This window comes from Alosa pseudoharengus, unplaced genomic scaffold (genome assembly GCF_046254945.1).
Source record: "Alosa pseudoharengus isolate Yale_2024_CS ecotype anadromous, Long Island Sound unplaced genomic scaffold, YU_APseudo_1.1 YU_APseudo_1.1_scf_4, whole genome shotgun sequence".
Lineage (NCBI taxonomy): Eukaryota > Metazoa > Chordata > Actinopteri > Clupeiformes > Clupeidae > Alosa > Alosa pseudoharengus.
This window is the reverse complement of record NW_027468774.1, coordinates 10,875,647-10,899,084: the sequence shown is the minus strand read 5'-3', so window position 1 is coordinate 10,899,084 and position 23,438 is coordinate 10,875,647. Positions and strand designations below refer to the sequence as shown.

Genomic DNA, 23,438 nt, shown 5'->3' with positions numbered 1-23,438 from the left:
TGTGTGTGTGTGGGGGGGGGGGGGGGGGTCCAAACTAACAATTTTAAAAAATGGGTGAGACACGTCACACGACACAGAAATATTTTTACATGCCTTGGTTTTGGGAGCCAGTCTTGATATAGACAAGATTTGAACAAAACCTGAAGAGGGCGCAGCAACAACCTTATCTGATTGGACACGGAATTACCCAAATACCTGTTATGGTGTGCCTCACATGCACAGGTTTTGTCTCTTTCTTTAACATCTTTATCATGTTCCTGTCTTGCCATGCTCTATTTCCTTCCCTGAATTGCTTCGGGTGGATGGAGGCCTTTGTGTGTGGTAGCCGAAAGTGTACAATGTTTTTTTTTCCTCTCTTGTTCTCCACCAATGCACCTTCTTCTTTTCATCTGCCAGCCACGCCCTGTGATAATAAAATCAATGTTTCATGCAAAAGTTTTGTTTCGTTTCGTTCCATCGCAAACTGAACTTTTACACCACGACAGAATATTAACAGTAGGAAAATCAGTATGAGTACTGACGGTAAGTTTGTTTCTTCCTAGTCATAGCTTTTCATTTTTCCAGTTTTGGAAAAGTATGAATTTGGGTATGGATTTTAGTTATGGGTAAATGTATTGTGGGATACAGTATGTGGTCTGGTGATAAGATGCCTTTTTTTAAGAAATATTGGAGATACAGTATGCTATTTCTCCTTGAGCCGGAGGGGTTGGTCGGCACCATCTGAGGGGAATAAGTCTCAGTGATTTCTGGCAAGGTATACCACCCTAGAGTTTGAAAATAATTTTTCACAGAATTGCACTGGGAATAGCTTTTCAGTGTGTTATCACCCTGTTTATGGCTATTATATGCTTATGCAGGGATATATTACAGGTGAATAGGCTAAATATCTTAATTATTACATATCCCCACAAAACTTGCACAGCTGGAATCTTCCACAGCATTATTTACATTATGTCAAAAAACTTGTTTTGGAAGTTTTCTGAAATAGTATGTATACATTATGTAAATAATCCATTATCTTATGAAATATGCAATAATATACATTTCAAGTACAGAAATCTTAACAATGGATAAAAGTAAGGTTCAAATTTCTTTTGTTTTCCAATTCTATTTTGATTAAATTCAATAACGATTCTGTTATTTCAGGGATATTCCAGTTACAATACCAATTTTGCTTCAATATGAAATGCTGTAGTGTAGATTGTCAAAGAACTGATGTTGTACATTGTACAAATATAAATATTAATGTTTACATTAAGAATTGACCCCAAAGCAGTTACATTAATGTACTTCTTGCTCTATTCCTCTAGCTCTTCCAGATCTGGAGAAGGCAATTAAAATGTTGTTGAGCACCTTTCAGAAGTATGCTGGAAAAGATGACCTTATCAATCAGGATAAGTTCTATGATCTAGTTCGGAATGAGCTTGGAAACTATCTGACTGTAAGACACTATTTCATCACATTCATTCAACTGCCTTTTCATTGAAGCACACAGAGACACCTGTGCATAAATAAATGTGCCCGTACTGGAAATATTGTTATCACTGCTCTTTAATGTGACTATGCTTTATATACAGCATGAGAGGAAATACTTTGAGTACACACAATTATATTGTTTAACTCTTTCGTTCTTTCTTTCTATCTCCTTGCCTCTCCTCTAGGGTACACAGAATGCTGGCGCAATGCAAGAATTTTGGGACGGACAGAAAAAAGACCTCAGTAACAAAATGACCTTTCACAACTACATGCAGTTTGTTACCAATTTTGTCTCAGCTGTGAGAGAGTTCAAAGTTCAAAGGCAAAGTCATTCTAGGGAAGTCCCTCCACTCAGCACTTTTTGGGCACTCGTCAGGCATCTATTTCGGTAGATATGCGTGTGCGCAAGGCTTCACGACACCAATCTTGCTCCAGCGGCGAGATCACAACACATGATTGGCACGATGTCTTCACAACACACCATATGATTGGCTCAATGTATTCACATCACACCACATGATTGGCTCAATGTATTCACATGTCGACGTTTTGCCGAGGAAGGGGTGGGATATGTGTAGACAACGGCCATATTGGCGTGACAAACTAGCCCCATGCATTTCTATGGAGTATTTTTTGAGTGCTGTGTCTCCACATTAAAAAAGTCTCTGGTTAAGGTCTAAATAACACCTTGCCTGACTGACTGACAGTATACAACAGACATCATTTGATATTATGTTAGGCTATATGATGTCTGGAACACACATTAAAAGTAACAGTTACATCTAAATAAACGTGTTTAGTTAGTGATTCATATTCAGTGTATACATTTCATCTGTTATGATCATTTATCATTCCATGCAATTAAAACCCTCTAAGGTCATTCCTGTCTTCTCATTAAGTTAAGATAAGATAACATAAAATTACATTACAATACATAACATAACATAAAACATACCCTCTTCTGATTGGCTATATGGTGGCTATTAATTCTGAATAACAGGACACCTATGAAGTAGATCTGGCAAAAAAGTTTAATCACTGTTCCATATCAAGTCAAGTTTATTTATATAGCGCATTTCATACACAGAGGTCATTCAATGTGCTTTACATAAACAAAAGCAAACAGCAATAACAAATAAAAGCATAAAAAGGCAATAGTGAAAGAATAGTTTAAAAGGTAAAGATCATAGTAATAAAAAAAAAAAAAACATAAAACGCACAAGGTAAAATAATTTTAAAGTAGAGAATGATTAAAAAGACACAAGGTAGAATAATTTTCAAGGCAGATTCAGAATTTGTAACTCAGTGCAGTTAGCAGTAAGCATCTGAGAACAGTTTGGTCTTAAGTCTAGATTTAAAACTGGCTAACAATAGAGGAGCCTGCAGCCCGGTGCCGCTCAGCCTGCTGCTGTCACCCCAAGTGAGAAGGACTTTTCTCCTTTGATGAACAGGTCAATGTCTCGGCTTGCAACTTGGTAATGCACCCATGTCGGTTGAAACAGAGGTAAAGTCTCACTTGAATTCTGCCCCTGTGATGGAAAGCCTCCACCGTTTTCCAAGAATTGGGTAAAAATCGTACTTTGTTATAATGCACCAACACCATCCAGCGCACCAGTAGAAAGACTTTTCGGTCTCAGGAGTCACCCCAAAACGCAAAAGTCTTGTGATGGACGCTTTCAGCGCCTTCTCCTGATGCGCTTCAACAGATATTTCAGTCAAGTATAGGCGTTGGTTGTGGAATAGGTTAGCTCCCCAATATATAACCTTAAGTAGGCTATAGGTTAATTTAACCAGCCTTGTTTATCTGCATGCTACCTCTGTTTGTATATTTGGCAGTAACAGGAGGGTATTCCATAAACTTCGCTAATGAAGGCGGCGCTTAACAGAAATAGCCTGGCTTTAACCATAGACTTTGACTTGAGGCTGAAGTCGTTCCATTAACACAATTCAGCCGCGCCTTGTTAACTTTAGCCAGGTTAACTTAATCATCCAATACGCGCGTGCACGAGGTACATAAGCAGCCCAGAACATGCTATTGTCGAAAACGCGATATGATGACTGCAAAACCGAGGGCTGTGTTTTTTTCGGGTGCAGAGCAGAGTTTGCTCATAGCGAGAAGTTCAAGGCCGAAATCACCAAAAAAGGCAATACAGAGGCCATAAATAAAGCCAGGGAGAAGGCCTGGCAAAAAATGGCCGACCGGTTAAATGCGTAAGTTCTTATATTTTGTAATATTACATAGAATCACTGAATGTGTATCCTATGTTCTAATAGTATAATACTGATTATGCTCTATGTACTGTATGTAGTAGTGTATTGGTAAAGTATAAGTGCTTGCAATACAGGAGGTGACAAGTTCAACTCCCAGTGCAGGCAAAGATCATTTTGTCGTGTTCATGTTAAGGCACTTTGATTTTGTTATTTATAATCTTGAAAGATGTGGCTATCTCCTCAGAGCCAATAGCCAAAGGTCTAGCTATCAGCTATCTAGCTATTGTGTTCCCATTTCCATTGTACCCGCCTTGTTTGGCTGCATGCTACCTCGGTTCTATATTTGGCAGTAACCGGTTTAGACTAGATTTTTTTTTCTTTCTTTTTCTATTCAGGCTTAAAATGTTTTGTCATACCTTGACAGTTTCGACTGCTGACTCTGCAGTCATCTTCAAAAGATGACACAAACTAAAATATATCACACACACAAATGGAATGACACAAACTAATTATATCACACACACAGTAGACGTCACAGCAACATCTCGTGACTCTTCTGAACTAATGAGTTGAAATAGTAGGCTACTGAAAATTAACTTTTTATTTTTTTATTTTCATATTTTCCTGTATAGTCAAGCTAACTTTTTGTGTGAAGTTTGACTGAATATGTCTGAGCTGTATTTTATGAGTCCCAGTAGACCTAAGCACTTAAATTTCATTTAAAGCACTTTACACAGCTCTTCACAATGCCAGTAGAACGCTCCATTGACTTGAATGGGATTTCCCAACGTTCTACGATATATTCACCTAATTACCGCTGCAAACGTTCTATACATTATCTCTTACGTAATTATAAAAAATCCTTTGAAATGACAGTAACAAGTAATATATAATGTATTACGTTTTTGAAGTAACTTGCCCAACACTTCCTCTAATACACCCTCAGATGTCTCACCTTTTACACCATGCTAATTGGCTGCATTCCTAAGCAGCCTTAGGTAGATACAGTAGTAATGGTGTTTGAGAAAACCTTGTGTGCTGCCTCCTATCGAGACCTTCTTTTACGAAGTGGAAACATCAGACCTCCAAATGATAGGAAGGCCTTAAGTCGATAGAAGACTGTATTCACCTTATTTTCTTAAACCAGAGCCTAAACATACTTACCATGGTTACCAAACAGATAAGATAGGATTTGCGAGTTAAGAAGTTTTCTGTAATACGGCCAGGTCAATAAGTGTTTTGGTTTTAGCATTTTAGACTAAATAATCAGATCATGCATTGGGTTTTAGGTAAAAATAAAGAAAGCACTTTATAAGGATCTTCTTCTGCTGCGTCTAATGAAGCTTACTAGCCGTAGCTAGCCGACCGGAAGTGTCTGAATAGAATGTCATGTATCTCTGACAGACGGCATCATTATGGTCAACTTTTGATGAAGCAGCAGACTGATAGCCTAGAAATCTAGCTTGCGAGCTGGAAAAATGTAACTTTGATCACATCACATGTGATCAAAGTTATCCAATCACATGTATAGAGTCGAATTCCCTGCTACTTGAAAACAAAGAAGGTGGATGTTGCTGTTGGCGAACAGCGTGACACGAGTTAAGCTTTTTTTAAATTGGCAAAAGTTTGAACTAGCCAACTAGCTCCACTGGTGGGAAAACGCATGGGACTCCTGAGTTGTAGCGCTATCCTATTGCTTGCAGAGGGAATTTGAAAGACAACCGATTATCCCGCCCCTCGGACTGAGCACTGCGAATGGTGAGTCCCCAGACCCTACATTTTAATGTGGGTCTGGCTCATCAGGCTAGCAGACTGATGCAGTTGTTCTTTTGTTGACTCTCAGGCCACCTTTTTCATCTCCTTCACCTACTGTGATAACCGGGGCTCCGGATCGGATTAAGCAACCAGGGAAGCAGGCTAGGTGGCAGTAGATGTGGCAGGAGGAGGGTGGGTAGCAGTCGGTGCAGCCCCGTCTTCCCTGGCCGGCTGGCCTTCCACTGCTGCTTTGCCCTCTGGAAAAGGCCAGCCCTGGAGCGAGGCTGAAAAAGCAGACCGCGCATACAGCTTAGGAAATCAGTATGGAACTTTTGTTTCCAGTAAATATATATCTGATGTGTCAAAAAATATAATAATGAACTTAATATTTCCTACACTACGTGTGTCACGGTTTGCAGGGAATAGCTGGACCGAAGTAGGGCAGGGCTAACCAGACTCTCGGCAGATGAATTTCGTTCCGCCTAGCTCCACTCACATCCATCTGGGATCGGTTCCATTGAGAGTGATTTCAGCACGAGATTGTATGGTAGAGCCAATCAGGACGCAGGGCGGGAGTTTCATAGATGCGACGTAGCGTAGAAGCGACTGTGAGACTGTTCTCAGCGTCACGGGTTGGCTTTGATGTGAGTGGTTGAAGTAGCAATCTTATGCAAGGATTTTTTAATAAGGCCCAGCCTTCTGAAGCACCACTCCAATGGATCGATCCCAGATGGATGAGTGGAGCTAGGCGGCACGAAATTCATCTGGCGAGAGTCAGGTTAGGGCAGGGCAAGTTGAGGCGAGGAAAACTTGGGAGCAAACCAGGGGGGTATTCCATCAACCTCGCTAAAGGCCAAACCTAGGTTATTTCGATAAGTCTCGCTAATTTTAGTGAGAATTCCGTTCCATTAATGAGGTTAACATGAATCCCAGCTTGGTAACTATGGGAATTTATGCCACAGAACTAGCCTGCTCCATAGCAGGTTAACTTTCAAGCTAAATTAAGCTGTGTTGCAAAAAAAAATCTGTCAGTCGGAAAACGAGTTCAAAAATATGATTCCGTCAACCTGTGCATTCATCACTGTAGCCTACAACTTCAAAAATAGAAGTAGGCCTAGAAATGTTTTTCCAGACAGTGTCACCATGCATGGATTTACACATTCACTAGCTCCAAAAAATGTATGAAGGTTATGCTACTTAAAATGTTTTAACTTCACATGCGTGTGGTTCTAGGAATCTTGCTACTCTGCGTCAATTACGTTCGGTGGTGGTGTAACGTGCAGCGAGACGGCATAGGAAAGTAATTATTCTTGCGTTTTCGCAGGTTCGCTTCCCATACGAAGTATTAAGGCTACACCTTGATAATGGCCTTTTTAGTTATAATCTTTGATGGAAGACATATGTCTACTGCTGATAAAGGGTCATGCACATTTAGTAGGCTGTTCAGTGACAGCTTTGCCAGTGGACTATATTATATCTGATGCAAGCTAAAGGATAATTCTGTAGACTAGGCAGCTAATAATTAAAACTGCTTCATGTGTCGACGATTGTTCATGAATGTCAAATCAACTATGTGCTACACAGATTAAATACTAGGCATAAATTGAATTGAAAGCCATTGCATTTCAGATAATTTTATTTCAAACTTTGGGACTTATGGGAGACAATAGGCTATTATGTTGATACTAATTTATTTTACCTAGACAATAATTTGGAGTGAACTATTTTATTCTAAGAACGTAAGCTATAGATCGTTTTGAATATCCCTATGCATATCCATAAGTTGTTTTTGAGTTTATACTATTTATTCATTCGCTCGTTTTGTTCAAGCATAGACTGTATAGTCTGTGTGCAAGAGTGAAGCCAATCAAACTCGCAATTGATTTCAAACTATTAGCATTGTTGTTTTAAATGTATACTTTCATTATTCTGCAATTTCTGTAGGCAACCTATTTTTTTTTCTGTCGATGTTAAATTTGATGACTTTCGATGAAAATCCTGTAGATGGCGCTTGCCAAATCGAACAGAAATAGTATTGTCTTAATTTTACGACATATCATTTTTCGTCAATCTACTGTTTTGGTCTACTGTTCTACCTTGCGCACGAGCAGAGATGAAGCTGAACTAAACCTCGCTTGAATAATCGAGGCCAAGATGCCGCTAACTTGAGTTAATGGATACACACCCAGGCACTCCTTCCTCTCCCCAGTCAGAGTGGCTTTGGCCCTGGCTAGCCATTCACACCACCATAAGGCCCAAAGGAGCACACACACTCCTTTTTGGGGGCAGCCGTGGCCTACTGGTTAGCACTTCGGACCTGTATCCGGAGGGTTGCTGGTTCGAACCCCGACCAGTAGGCACGGCTGAAGTGCCCTTGAGCAAGGCACCTAACCCCTCACTGCTCCCCGAGCGCCGCTGTTGATGCAGGCAGCTCACTGCGCCGGGATTAGTGTGTGCTTCACCTCACTGTGTGTACACTGTGTGCTGTGTGTTTCACTAATTCACAGATTGGGATAAATGCAGAGACCAAATTTCCCTCACGGGATCAAAAGAGTATATATACTTAATGGAACGGCTTCAGCCCCAAGTGAAAGTCTACGCTAGTTTAAGCCAGGCTATTTCTGTTAAGCGCCACCTTCATTAGCGAGGTTGATGGAATACCCCCCAGGAATCTTTAATAGAACATAGCAAACCACATACATCAACATTACAACAACAAAGACTGAGGGGAGACAGAGGGTTCAAATACACAGGGGTTAACAGGGCACAGGTGGACAAGGAATAAGGTAAAACAAGAGACAGGTGAACACAGGGCTGGAAATCATAATTAAACTAATAGACTAACGAGGATCAGGTGAGGTGCGGAGACACAGGCACAGGGAACAGAAACACATGACAAAACAAACAAAGGAGCAAATGGGACAGCACACAGGAAGTAACAAAGACAACAGGAAGTCACATGAGGAGCAGACAAGATGGAAAAAACACTAAACAGGGAAAACAAAACAAGACAGGACCCTTACAATGTGCTTAGTATACAAATGGATAAATATGAATGAAGAGAGAGTTATGAATCAAGATCACGTTCTTACCAAGTAGTTCAGTAGACAAGCCCTGAAACATGACTGTTCAAAACTTTAAAAAAAAACCAGTGAGGGTTAATATTTGTGTAGTTTCCAAATGTAGATAGCATAGAAGAGAAATGCAGTGTTGGGTACATTTGTCATTTTAAAGGAGAATTCCGGTGTGATATTGACCTGCAGTGTGTTGAAACATGATACCGAGTGTGAACGTATGTCTCATAGCTCATCTCGGCTTGTCCCCTGCACTTGGGGCGCTAGTTAGCCGATGCTACCAACAGTTTTTCAAAGGGGGTGCATCGGGCATCGACCTAGCCATGCAAATAAATCACTGTTTTACACCATTTACGAGGCTCAAAGTAGCTCCATACTTCATTGGTAGACTTCCGAGGGCCTTGACATTTAAAACGAGACATTGAGAACTTTGAAAAAACACTGGTAGTTTATTTACAAGACGATTTATACAGACAGTACCTTCATGATGTTTACCGTTCGCCGCCATCTTAAATTTAGTCACGATTAGGGATGTAACGGTATGAAAATTTAACCTCACGGTTATAGTGACCAAAATGATCACGGTTTTCGGTATTATCACGGTATTTCTAAAAGTGTGTTCAATATGTTCAGGAAGCACTGATAGTCCTACACAAGCTGAAATAGTGTGTTTTGTTTCATTCGTCCATCCTGGTTGGGATGATTGAAACAGACATGAGGGGGGATGAAAGAAACATTGAGTTTAAGCTATGTAAGCTTCCCACAATACACTGTATCATGAATGATAGGCCTACTTCAAAAGTGTCATCTTAGATAGATTGCTGCGGGGCTATACGTCTTAATGAATGTCTGTTAACAACTCATTGCAGTCATCATGAAGCATATGGAAATATGCACATATGGATTATTCTGCCATTTTTATAGCTAGAACAGCTAGATCATGTTTCTAAAGTGCAAAATACTATTTCACTATGTTTATATGTGGGTTAGGCCACTGTACATCCAAATAAGTGCCCTTCATGACCCACAGCCCCTCAGTCTCCATGGGTAACATGGCAAAACTCGATCCCCTACCTGATAACCACAAATATATTTACATCTTTCTAAAACTGCTTGTCCATGTCTCACCTGCATAAAATATAGTATAAACACAGGTATTTGTGCATATACTTAGAATACATGGGTTTACTGACAGGTCTGAACAATTGAAACAGCTGTTTCATTTGTCTCGCCTTAGCCAATATAGCCTGTTTTGCATCCCTTGTAAACAAGCATGCAATATGAAAGTCTGGGATTGTGGACACCAAATGGTCTGCTGACGTCAAACCTTTAAATGAAAAACACTCTTTAATAATAAAAAAAATGTAACCGCTAATTAAGTTTACTTTTGACCATCTAAAATCATTTATCACCTGTAACTTGTGATAAAAATACATAACAGGAAGATATTTGGCTGATAGATGGAGGTTAACATGCTCTGTTTTGTCCAAATGATATCTATCTCCATTGCACTCGGAGAAAATGTCTGGGTTACATATGTAACCTCGGTTCCCTTAGCAGGGACCAGATCTAACACATGGGACATGACATAGGCACGGATCCAATCGAAGCACTTTTCACTCACGCCGATAGGCTGAGAAGGCGTCAATCAATCCCTGAGCCCGCCCCCAGGGCTACAAATATTCATGACGGACGCCGCCTCCGCCTCTTGCAATACTGAGCGCAGATGCTCAGGAAGACACTGTAAACGCCACGTTGTGTTAGATCTGGTCCCTGCTAAGGGAACCGAGGTTACACATGTAACCCAGACGTTCCCTATCGCAGAGACTGCGATTTAACATATGGGACCGTATTCCCTCACGCATGGATTACAGTGGAGACCAAGAGCACTAACCCACAGGGCTAGCCCTCCTCTGGCAGCATGCCTGGCGAGATTATTATACACAGTGTGGTTTGCTTATGCACAGTGTGAGATATCTCTCTCTTTTTTTTTTTACAGGGCTCCAGGTGACGTTTGAGTCCCCGCCCCAATACCTCCTGTAAAAAACTAGGCCCAGCCACATCCAACATAGCCTGGCCTTAATTGCCTTCCTACGTACTTCTGCTTGATTTTCATCTCCCTCCACGACTCCGTCTGGGATTCCGGCTATTGGCCTCGCTCGCAACGGAGAATTCGGCTCCGAGCCAATCAGCGAGCAGGAGGTGGGAGTTGTGAGAGACGACGTCGAGATTCTGCGCTGTGTTTGAATTGTAGTCCTCGAGGAGTTGGCAAAGTTAATGAAGCAATTCAGTCCGTGCTGGCTACGCTTCCAAATATTCAGGAACTGAAGTCCGAACAAAAGGAGTGTTTAACACATTTTATTTCGGGCAAAGATGTCGTGGCCCTATCTCCTATGGGACTTGGGAAACGTTTGATTTGTATCGCGCAGTAGCCTCGATATTAAATTACAGCATGTGCGGCAGACCCGGTATGAACGAAGCGGCGAGTTTTCAATGATCACATCTGGCTTTGACAATTGTGATGATATTGTGTCGCCGAGGCTATTTGCCCCCGTGTTGGGCTTTCCCCTGTGTTCCCCTGTGTCTTCTGTGTTCCCGGCGTGTGCGAGTGTTTGTGTCTCTCTCTCCCTCCTGTGTCATAGAATGTGTCAATGAGTTCTGATGTGTTTTGATTGGGGGGAGGTGTCCGGGAGGGAATATTTAGGGGTTCAGATAGGTTAGCGATTGATAAGGGGAGGGAATAGAATAGGGGGTTCTAAGACGTCTAAGTTTAGTCAGAGTAGAAGTGGATTACGTGCGAGTGAGTTGTGTTGCGTTGTTGGCCGATGAGTGTGAATGACGAGGATTGAGACCGTGATTTATCAGCGATCAGTTTGTTGTTTTGTAGTGGACACCTCCTGTATAGGAAAAAAACTTTTTGGAGTTTTGGAACGATATATCAGCCTCCCCGTCTCCTAACTTCTCATCGGCGTTACAATATGTTATCTTCAACCTTACTGTTGAATAGTAATCTGCTATTTGCTATTCTTCCACTAACTCTTACATTTGTATCGCAAAGCTGGCATGGTCATTTACATCCATCTTGTTCGCTTTTGTGGGGAATGGTTGTTGTGGGCAATTTCTGAGCGTTGTAGTGTAGCTTACTTCACGATCGAGCTGGAGCATAACATACGTCACTGCTAAACGTTAGCGATTGGGTGAAATCAGATCCAATCGTTTCAAACTTCTACAGAGTCCACGCATCCAGCTTGCAAACGTTCGTCAATAGCCGAGATCCCAGACCCTTGTAGAAGCGAAGCGTACCAAGGGGATGGCAAATGGCCAGGCTACATCCAACATGTAATAACGAATGAATGTGTGGTGAGAATTCCAGCATGCAGAACGGCAAATGTCTTCCACTGTGACTCCCTTTAAGAGAGCCCAGGAGGAAGACACCCCCCGAGTAAAGTGAGCAGCACGCAGCCCCTCAGGAGGTTTTAAAGACAGACTCCTGTAGGATAATACAACGTGATAGACTTGGTTTGGTCAAAGCTCTGCCTTTAGCCTGCGAGCCAAAGCACACAAACAGCTGATCTGACTGTCTGAACCTCTTTGTGCGCTCCATGTAAAACCGGATGGCACGCACTGGGCACAGTTTATTCATCTGCTCATCTTCCGCTGATGCAAAGGGGGGAAAGCTCAATCACCTGATTACGGAAAGGTGTCGTGATCACCTTGGGTGTATAAGCAGCATTGGGGCGCAAAATCACCCTATCTCTATCCCCAGAGAACTGAGGACATGAAGGGCTGATAGACAGGGCTTGCATGTCACTTACACGCTTTGCTGACACCAGCGCCAGTAGGAGCGCTGCTTTTAATGAAACACATTTTATGTCCACCTCTCCCAGGGGCTCAAAGGGAGGCCCTGTAAGCGCACGCAAGACCACCAACAGATCCCACATAGGCAGCAGAGATTTATGAGGCACCCAAAGGCGCCTCACACCAGCCATAAAGCGTGATGCCAACGGATGGCTCCCCGGGGTTTTCCCATCAATGCCCACGTGGCATGCGTAAATGGCCGCCAGATAAACCTTAAGGGTCGAAGCGGCTTTGCCCTCATTAAACATCTGCTGTAGAAATTCTAATATGACACCCAATGTACATGTGATGGGGTCATGCCCCCGTGGGGCAGACCACCGTTCAAATAAACACCACTTCACAGTATAAAGAGAGCGGGTTGAAGGTGCTCTCGCACTTTGAATCGTATTGACCACTGCGTCTGACAGACCTGAGGCTAGCAACCTGCTCCGTTCAGGTGCCAGGCTCTGAGCTGCCACAGTTCTGGGCGGGGGTGCCACACAGTCCCGTTTGCCTGTGACAGGAGGTCTCTCCTGAGAGGCAGCTCCCAGGGTGGCTGCACCGACATCTTGTTCAAATCTGCAACCCCACGGCTTGCTGGGCCAGAAGGGTTCAAATCTGCAACCCCACGGCTTGCTGGGCCAGAAGGGTTCAAATCTGCAACCCCACGGCTTGCTGGGCCAGAAGGGTGCAATCAGCAACAGTTCTCTCCTCTCCTCCACAACCTTGTTAAGCACATGTGGAATAAGAGGCACTGGTGGGAAGGCATAAAGACGCATGTCTGGCCATGGGTGAGCCAATGCGTCCACGCCCAGCGGGGGATCGTCGCCCCCTAGAGAAAACCACAGCTGACAGTGGTCAGTGTTCTGCCTCGTGGCGAACAGGTCCACCTGAGCTTTGTAAAAACGCAGCCATATCTGACCGACCACTTGCGGGTGGAGACGCCAGTCCACCGCTCGAGGATTCCCCCTGGACAACAGGTCCGCGCCATAGTTGAGATGGCCCGGAACATGCACCGCCCTGAGAGAGAGGAGGTGTTCCGCAGCCCATAACAGTAAGCGGTTCGCTAGGAGATGTAGAGACAAGGAGCGCACACCTCCCTGGAGATTTATATACGCCATGGCCGTTGTGTTGTCTGTCCTGACCAGCACATGGTGACCCCTCAACATGGGAAGAAAATGGCGCGGCGCCAGCAAAACCGTCTGTAGCTCTAATACATTTATATGCAATTTGGCCTGTGCAGCTGAACAGCACCCGTTCACTGACCTCCCATTGCATAGAGCTCCCCATCCAGTCAATGAGACATCTGTCGTGACCACCATGCGGTGCGTCACTAAGCTCAGATGGGCCCCGGCACTGAGGAACCGAGGGGACCTCCATATCGCCAGGGCTTTCCTGCATTTCGAGTTCACCACCGCTCTGCGGTGCCTGTCTCTGGGGTTGAGGAACCACCTTTGAAAAGGCCGCATGCGTAGCAGCCCCCAGCGGCAGGGCGACTGCTGCGGACGCCATCATGCCCAAAAGCCTCTGGCAGAGAAGAGAAGTGACCCTCTGACCAAGCCTGAATTGGGCAGCGCACGACATTATGGCTTTCCTCCTCTCCTGAGAGAGGGTGGCTGTCATGGTCACAGAGTTCAACACCATGCCCAGATAGCGTGACGTCTGACTGGGTCGGAGAACACTCTTTTTCATGTTGACCGCAAAGCCCAGGCGATGCAGATGTGACAACACTAAGTGGGTCTCCTGCACCGCCAGCTCCTGAGAGCTGCTGCATAGCAGCCAGTCGTCGATGAAATTGAACAGACGGGCAGCGGGGCGCCTCCACACACTTCGTGAAGGTACGAGGTGAGAGCGCTAGCCCGAACGGTAGGCAACAGAATTGGTACGCTGTCCCTCTGAATGCAAACTGCAGAAACTTCCGGTGTCTGGGGACCACCCGGAAGTGAAAGTAGGCCTCCAACAGGTCTAGTGTCACAAACCAATCGCTTGGCTTTATGAATTGAAAGAGTTGGCGGTTGGTCAGCATGCAGAATATTCTCTTCATGAGGGATTTTTTCAGCACTCTTAAGTCTAAGATTGGCCGAAAGCCTCCGTCTATTTTGGGACCAGAAAATAGCGGCTGTAAAAACCTGCATTCTCTTTCCCCTGTGGGACTACTTGAATTGCATCTTTTAGCAAGACTGCAAAAAGGGGATTTGCTCCTCCGGGACTACAGACTGGATCACCCCGCTGAATTTTGGTGGGGGGCGAGCAAACTGCAACGTGTAACCCACTGACACTGTTTTGAGCACCCACGGGGAGACCGCGCATGCGCGCCAGCTTTCTACACAACCTGCTAGGTTGGGCTTCACACTGAATATTTGGTCGGGGTCTTCTCTCGATCTGAGAGCTGAGCCAGTGAGAGCCACAGTGACTCCCTCGCCTCCCTGCGAATCCAGTAAGCGAGACGTTTGTTCGCCTTCGCAAGTGTTAAGGTGGCACAAAAGTCGCAGGGGGGGGCCGCCAGATAAAGCTGCCTTGGCGTGCTCTCTGTCGAGGCAAACAATGCACCGTCAGTGCCGGTCCCCCTTATCCCTGCTGTGCAACTGTCTCGACATTCTGAGAAAGAGAAGAAAAGTTTAGTCAACAAATACAAGCTCGGTTCACTTCACCAAGACAGTAAAGCGACCGAAGCAACAGTTCACGTTATCTACAAACTCAGGCCTGACAGAAACTAGCAAGCTACTTGGCTAGCAGGCTTGCCAGCTAACGTTAACGTTAACTTCTTTAGTTTGATCCAACTCGTGGCACTCAAAACCAGTGACCAGCGAAAATCCACTCACCGGCTTAAGTGAGTAAGGCTCACAGAGTCGAATAAGAATAGGCTACTCTCGAGTCTGAGAGCAATCTCCAATCTGAGGACGTGATACGAATAGTTAGTGAAATACTCGGATGGATCACTTCGAAGCGAAGTATAGAAAGAGGCGGAGGCGGTGTCCGTCATGAATATTTGTAGCCCTGGGGGCGGGCTCAGGGATTGACTGACGCCTTCTCAGCCTATCGGCGTGATTGAAAAGTGCTTTGATTGGATCCGTGGCTACGTCACGTCCCATGTGTTAGATCGCAGTCTCTGCGATAGGGAACTGGAATGTTTCATTCGTCCCACGTTTCAATCTTCGAACAATCCTTCAACGTTTCAAACCTCTTGTTCGGGCATAGTTGTTTCTCAACGGAACAAATCCAGACCGAACTTCCCAACCTAAAATGTTGTGGGCAGGGCTAAGTTCGGGCTGGATTTCAGTGAGACACATAATCAAGGACTGGAACTATCCATTTTAGAATTTGGGGTCTACCAAAAACATTGTAGCCAGACCACACAATGCACATCAGTGGTTCTGGCTTCTCAAAAAGCCAGTTGTGTTGGAACTTGAACTTGTGGAACATTAATCAACACAAGATACAGTCACATTACGTGAATATTCAATGTACTGTTGCTTGGCACTTTTAAAATTGGACTAAGATTGTTAATGTGTAAATCCATGTATGCTGGCACAGATGGGGTTGTGTATGCATGGAAACAATGTGTTTCTGTGCTGGAATGTGTGTTGTACTCTGTGTGTACATGTGTGTGTCCTGGACTACATGATTTAGTGCTACCATGGCTGAATGGTTGGTGAAGTGAGTGTGTGTGTATGACACCGAGACAGATGCCATAACCCCCATTAGCTGGAGAGGAGGAGAGTAATGACCAGGAGAAGAATAGAGAGAATGGAGAAGATAGAGAGCTTGGAGAAGAGGAGAGAAAGAAAGATTGGAGAGGAGAGAGATTTAAGTCTGTTTAGCATTTCCACTTTTCTTTTCCACACAAATGTGTGAACTGACTCTCACACTGACATATTCTCACACTTACACACACACTTAATTTCACACAAGCACAGAACCAAATTAAAACACAGCTGTTCGGTGTTACGGAGCCAGGGGTGTATTTGCAGCCAGCGCAGGTTGGTTGTATCACAGAATCGTCCGCAGTGAGCTTCACTCAAGCGAGACTGGGTGGGATTCTCTTGAAATTGACAGATGGTTGCCTTGGCGAGGTATGTTTAACATAACAGATTCCGGAATGGAGCATTCATTAGTAGCCCTGTCCACCTGACAGAGTTTTACCTCCTGATTGGTTGAATGTCAGATATGAGTGACATACAGTATGTAGAGAGGAGCTCCTCCCCAAACAAGCACAGTAATGACAGCCTGAAAGAGATGGGGTGGCCAGCGGTGAGCTAATACCTCAAACAACGAAAAGTGCTTCAACAATGAGGCTCTTACTCTGAAAATGGACGACCAGCACACAGTCCACGGGTTCAGTTGGAGCTCTTTAAGATTCCACAGGACTAATTCTCTGACTGATGACTTCAGCAGAACTGGTTGTCAGCTCTGTAGGGTTGTGATTTAAGGAAGCTCCCCACCAGGTTCTTGTCTCTTAGTAGAGTCCTCACCATCTCAACTAAGACTGTTTGTATGTGTCCTTACTAGCCCACACAACTGCCTTCTCAGAGGTCCCGGGATCCCAGGCTCCCCAAGTCTGCCATAACGGCACTCATTGAACAGGAGTATTTGAGTATTGCATTGACATGGAAATATATATTTACATTTCTCTAATAGAAAGCAACAGTACCAAAGTCCTTTTAGGCAAGTCCCTCTACTCGGCGGCCATATTGCAACGCTTTTTGGGCACTTATCAGGCATCTATTTCGGCAGAAATGCGCATGCGCAAGGTTTCATGACACCATTCTTGCTCCAGCGGCGAGATCACAACACATCATTGGCACGATGTCTTCACAACACACCACATTATTGGCTCAATGTATTCACAACACACAACATGATTGGCTCAATGTATTCACATGTCAACGTTTTGCCGCGGAAGGGGTGTGATATGCGTTACAAACTACTGTTACATGGGGTTACAAACTAACCCCATGCATTTCTATGGAGGATTTTTTGAGTGCTGTGTCTCCTCATTAGAAAGTCTCTGACTACTAAGTATATCCTTTTTATTGTTGGCTGTGCCGCCATTTATTTTATATGTCCTAATCAAGTCTTTAAAACTTAATTTAGTCTCTTATGCACAAAATATAAAGCACATTGAATGACCACTGCTGTGTAAGATAATGGGCTATATAAATAAACTTGAACTTGTGGTCGTTGTGGTTGTTTTGTTAGATAGCAATAACTCCCTGAGCACAAGTCAGGACCTTTCATTAAGATGCTGTGCATGTGTTTTCATTATAATAATTATTTTATTTTTTCATTACAAAGGGAGATGGAATTAGAATGCCAAGCGTGAGCCGAGAGGAGCGGTGAGGCCAGAGGGTCAGTCAGTGAAGCGGACTTCGAGCAGGCGAACAGGGACACTGGGACGCGGAGAGATAGAAGATGGGGAAGGAGAGAGAGATCAGATCATGGAAATAAAGTTGTGCATTAAGAGGTGGGGAAAAAAAAAAAGAAAATGTTATGAGTAGAGAGTAAATGGAGAGACAATGTTTTGCTAATTCTAAATCGAACTTGGCACATCTGAAGGCTGTTTACACCTCCAAACTTCATCACATCCATGTTTCTGTAGTCATCGCAGTTACCCAGCAACCACAGGGGTCTAAACCATCCTCATCCCTCATCAGACAGGCCTCAGATAAGACCCACTGTGTGTCCAGTTGAAACTGAGCCACCAGACACCAGAACAGAGACTTAGGCTCGTCATTGATGTTGCATTTCATTTAACACTGTTAATACCCGTTTCATCATGTTGCACATTTCAGCTTTAGTACTTTTTCACCGCAGAATCATGCACACAGCTCATAATCTTAGGTCAATTGAAGAAAAAAACAACCTCCACAAAACGCACAGCCTGTTCTATCAACTTTCCCACTGCCTGTTGAATTGATCTCACGTCTGATTGCGCTTGACCATTTTTCACACTGCAAAAAATGATATCCTACCAAGTGTTATAAACTTATATTAAGATAGAAAATCTAGTTAGTATTGTTTTTAGTAAAAAAGATACTTACTTTGAGGTCTCTTGTAAGATTATTTGACTTAAAATAAGTCAAAATCTTTATAAATTAAGACATAAAAACAAGTAAATGTATCTGCCAGTGAAGTAAGTAATTTTATCTTTACTTACTCCACTGGCAAATCTTAATTTAAGAAGATTTTGACTTATTTTAAGTCAAACTAGATGTACCGCAGAGCGACCTCAATTTAACATTCATGCAAAGGAAAACATCTCCTGCAGTGCAGTGTCACTGCAATAGGACATTGGGATTGATATTCGTTGGTGGCTTTTGGCCACAGGGAAGAGTGTCACCTACTGGCCAGCCACCAACACCACTTCCAGCAGGAACCTACTCCTACTTCCAAGGAGGTTTCTTATCCAAGTACTAACTAAGCCTGCTTAGCTTCAGTAATTCAGCAAAGTCAGGGTATCTGCTGGTCTGGCTGCTGGCTAAAAACAAAAGGTGAAAGGCATATATGATTCTAACTGTCTCACTGAATTGCATTATGCACAGTACCAAAACATGATTAGTTCATAAATTTCACATGTAAAATACATTTTATACAACCCCACCCCCCATCTTGCCTGTTCATAATTCTGAGAAATTCTTGAATTGTATGCATGTGTGCGTGTACGTGTCTATGTGCTTGTGGGTGTGCCTGTGTGTGTGCATGTGCATGCATGAGTACAGTACATATGTCTACTGTGTGTGTGTATGTGTTATACGTATGATTACTGTGAATGTGTGTGTGAATATCTGTTTATGCACATGTGTGCATATGGAATGGGTTAACATGACCCCTGGAGGCAAACATACGCAAAAAATTGATCATCCTAGGCCCTACGGTTCTCAAGATATTCACAGAAAACTCTGTTGGTGTACGGTCACTAAATGTACACATAAATGAATTTATTGTATGGCCCCCCATGAACGAAAGTCCACAAAACTTGCCATTCATTCAGTGGGCCACTCGGTGAGTTGCACAGTTTTGAAAACGAACGTTAAGGGTTGGGCACTCTGAATAGTCAAAGGCGATTCAAAACTAGTCAGATAAGTCCAGACAGGACCAATCGTCAGAATGTCGGTGTCCACCACTCTAGTTCATCCAAAACAAACCAGAAAAGGGACTCAAAGTGCTAAATACTGGAATTTTCCTTTAAGACCAACATACAAAAAGGTGGTCCTCCTAGGTCCTACGGTTCTCGAGATATTAACAGAAAACTGTGTCCGGCCACCTACAGGCCAGTTGGCGTACAGTAACATAAATTAATTTATTGTATGGCCCCCCATGAACGGAATTCCACGAAACTTGGCGTGCATTTAGATGGTGTCATAATGATCCTACACTTCCAATTTCGTGCAGTTTTGACCATGTTAGGTCACAGATACCGGCGATTACAACATCTCATTTTTACTTTTTGTTTTTAACTAGGGGGCGCTATACATGAAATGAGTGTTTATGGAATGGGTTGACATGGCCCCTTAAGATCAACATACAAAAAAATGTGGTCCTCCTAAACCCTACGGTTCTCGAGATATTCACAGAAAACTGTGTCCGCCCTACCCTCCTTTCAGGGGGTTCAGTCCAGCGGGGGAGCTACAGATCAAAGCGAAAAAACAATGGTTCCATGCTATCCTTGTGGGGCTACATGCCCACCAAGTTCCGTGCACCCCGGTCTTTCAGTGTCCCGGGAATCCTTGAAGGAAAATTGGCCATGCGAAAAAGAAAAAAAAAATCTGACTAAACCTATAATCTTACAAGAAAGCTCAAAGTAAGTATCTTTATACTAAAAACAATACTAACTAGATTTTTTTTATCCTATTATAAGATTATAACACTTGGTAAGATATAATTTTTTGCAGTGCAGCTAAGCTATCCCACACCGTATCAATTTGCACCCTGTTATCAAGGATACAGTTAGGGATATGGGGCCCCCCTTTTTGTGTGGGCACACCTTCTCAGAAAGGCCCACAATGTGTTAGTAAACCTCCACAAAACTGTAAAATATCAAACAAATAACATCCTGTTGGCATGGCAATACTGTACCAGCTGATTTATAATATATATATATAAAGATATTTTGACCCATCTGTTGTGACTTGTGAGTGTTCTGGCACGTTCTGTGCCAGACTGAGGACCGTTTCATTAGCACCGGATGCTCCCAGCTCGAGGATACCAGCATGTAGTCAAGCAAGGAGCAGCCAGTCACTCATCGTCTGCTTAATTAGTGTCAACTGATTAATCAACAAACATGGCTGCGAAAGGCTAACTTGGTGACTGTCAGAGGCAGGGTCTATTGAAAAACATGGCTATCAGAGGCTGACGTGACTGTCAGATAAATTGAAACAGGGTTTTTGTAGCAGAGTCTGCTATCAAACACGGCTGTCCTAAACTAAGGTGCTGACTGTCAGAGGCTGAGACTAGCAGTGGTCAACATTCATCCTTAGAAGCTTCAGTGTTCTGTAACAAATGTCCACAGTTGTCCACTCATTTAAACGTTCACAGTACTCTAAAAAGTTAACTATGATCAGTTTTTATATGCTTACAGTATATATACACAAACTCAAATTGATTTTGTAAAGATTTCAATTTGATCTTTTTTTATTTTTTGTATTCCTATTTTTTATATTCTTTTTTGTATTATGTTAAGGCCCTAGACTGCAACTTTAGAACTATCTTCTCACCCGTACCAGGCCCTGGCAACAAATCACTCCAATCCTACATCAACTACGCTGGCTCCTTGTGCAATACCGTATTCAATTCAAAATCATTCTTCTTGTTTTCAAAGCCCAACATAATCTTGTACCCTCCTACCTTCCAACTCTCTAATGACACATGAACCCTACTCCTAACTCTAACCCTAACTTGTCATGACAAAAAACGAATGACACTCAATAACAGAAGCGTTATGTCATAAATGTCATAAATGTTTGACTTGTGTATAATGTTTATTACACATTTATGACAGTGTCATGTCACTCTTATGTAGATACTCTCAAGCTATGAGGGGGTGAGGGGCAACACTTTCCTTTTTGTGGACAGCACTTGAAATGCTACTTGATGTTACATTATGCGGGTCTTGGCACTAGACAACTAAAATGGCCACTGCGTGTACTAACATCGAAACAGTCCAAAACAGAATCCAGTCCATGGGAAATGGTTTGGAAGAATGAGTGAAGTTGTTTACCTCAGAACTAAAAGCACTTTAGACTTCAGACTTTAAATAACCTTTTCACATGTAAACATGATGAATTAGACATAAAGAAGGACTGATTGCCACAGAAATTAATTCAGAAAATGTTGTATGTTACCTATTTCTCAAGGTCAAGGATCCTTCTTTGGTGAAACGGAGTCATGCTGAGTCAGATCCTTCTGAGACAACACAAGGCTTCTTCCGAGCATTCGGAACCCACAATGGAACAGACTAGCGAGTGTGCAGGAAGCTGTATCCTGCCCACTCGTTTTTGAAAAACAATGAATGCACCACTTATTCTCCCGCATAAATAAATTAAATTACACATCCTTGATCCGATTCCTACAATCAACTACAGAACAGTGACCAATAAGCAAAACCTTATAGAGAAAAGGTTTCTTTAGTAGTTCACAAATTTGCTGAAGGGAACACAGTTAAACATCCCTGCTAAATGCTAACCTGACCCTAGCCAGATGAATGCCGTTCCGCTTAGCTCCGCCTAGCTTCACTCACATCCATCTGGGACCTCTTCCATTGAGAGTGATTTCTGCAACCGATTTTATGGTACAGCCAATCAGGACGCAGGGCGGGAGTTTCATAGATGTGACATAGCGTAGAAGCGACTGTGAGACTGTTATTAGTGTCACGGGTTGGCTTCGATGTGAGTGGTTGAAGTAGCACGTCAATAGATGACGGACAAGTGGCTTATTCAATCATATGCAAGCATTTTTTGATTAGGCCCAGCCTTCTGAAGCAACACTTCAATGGATCGGTTCCAGATGGATGAGTGGAGCTAAATGCGTTAGGATGGATGAGTTTAGGTTAGCTAAATGCCTTCATTAGACAATTTCGGTGTGAGAGTTCAAAGTTGTCAAAATGACCTGAGCCCTTACTAAACTTAGCCTACTTAACACAATGACAATCAATTTACAAAGAAACAGACAATATTTATATTTGAATACATAGTCAACTGCCTTGTTTAGCATTAAATGTGAGCACAGGATTGTGGGTGAATCAAGGACACTAGGGATACGGCTAAGGGATTCTCGAAAATTCTGTGAAACAAATAACTTTGTCCTTGGTAGAATTTGAAGGATGCTTGACATTTGAACTGTGCAAAATTCGATGATGTACCTTCCATAAAAAAGCAGCCTTCAAAGATTCGTCCTTGTTATGTCATAAATGTTTGACTTGTTTATAATGTTTATGACACATTTATGAGAGTGTCACTCTTATGTAGATACTGTCAAGTAAATTGTAACCAAAAAATAGTAATGCCAAATTTTAAATTACTTCCTGGTCAACCCTGGATTTCTTCCTGCTTACCCCTGATGTCGCTGGCTTGTTTGGCTTCTTCCAGTCCAGTTCCACATTAGTGTGGTGAAAATATTCAAGCCACCAAGCACACACACACAACACCCTAAAGGCTATCAATCTTCGCTGACATCTTATTACCTGCTAACAGAAACTAGCAGCAGCAGATAGGTATGCTGGCGATATCTATTTCATTTATTTATTTATTTCCCCATCGATCTCACATGCTGTGTGTGTGTGTGTGTGTGGAGCAGTTAAACCCCTAAAATAGCTGATTCTAACAATGCTGTTGCTGTGAGGGCTTTTTTCTTTCACAGTTCTGCCAAAAAACATCCCACTACACACACGCACACACACACACACACAGAGGGGAGCAAAAAATGCCCCTGGGTTAAACACAGATAGCTGTAAAGTACCATAAGGTGGCATCATTCATTTATTCACAGGGAGAGAGAGAATCTATATAATGTTCAGAAACTATTCAGTCAGAGAAGCTCAGCTTTCCTCCACTCTTTCAGCCTGTTTCCTTGGCTGGCCGGCTCATACTT

General features: G+C 43.1%; 1 long non-coding RNA gene across 1 annotated transcript; it reads left to right on the top strand.

Annotated features, from left to right (window-relative positions):
• The first annotated feature begins 412 nt into the window (after positions 1–412).
• On the top strand, positions 413–22,739 carry LOC143101681 (uncharacterized). The gene is made up of 4 exons (XR_012982515.1): positions 413–522; positions 1,311–1,441; positions 1,662–3,687; positions 21,707–22,739. It is a non-coding gene; the product is annotated as an uncharacterized LOC143101681 (long non-coding RNA).
• Positions 22,740–23,438: the final 699 nt, after the last annotated feature.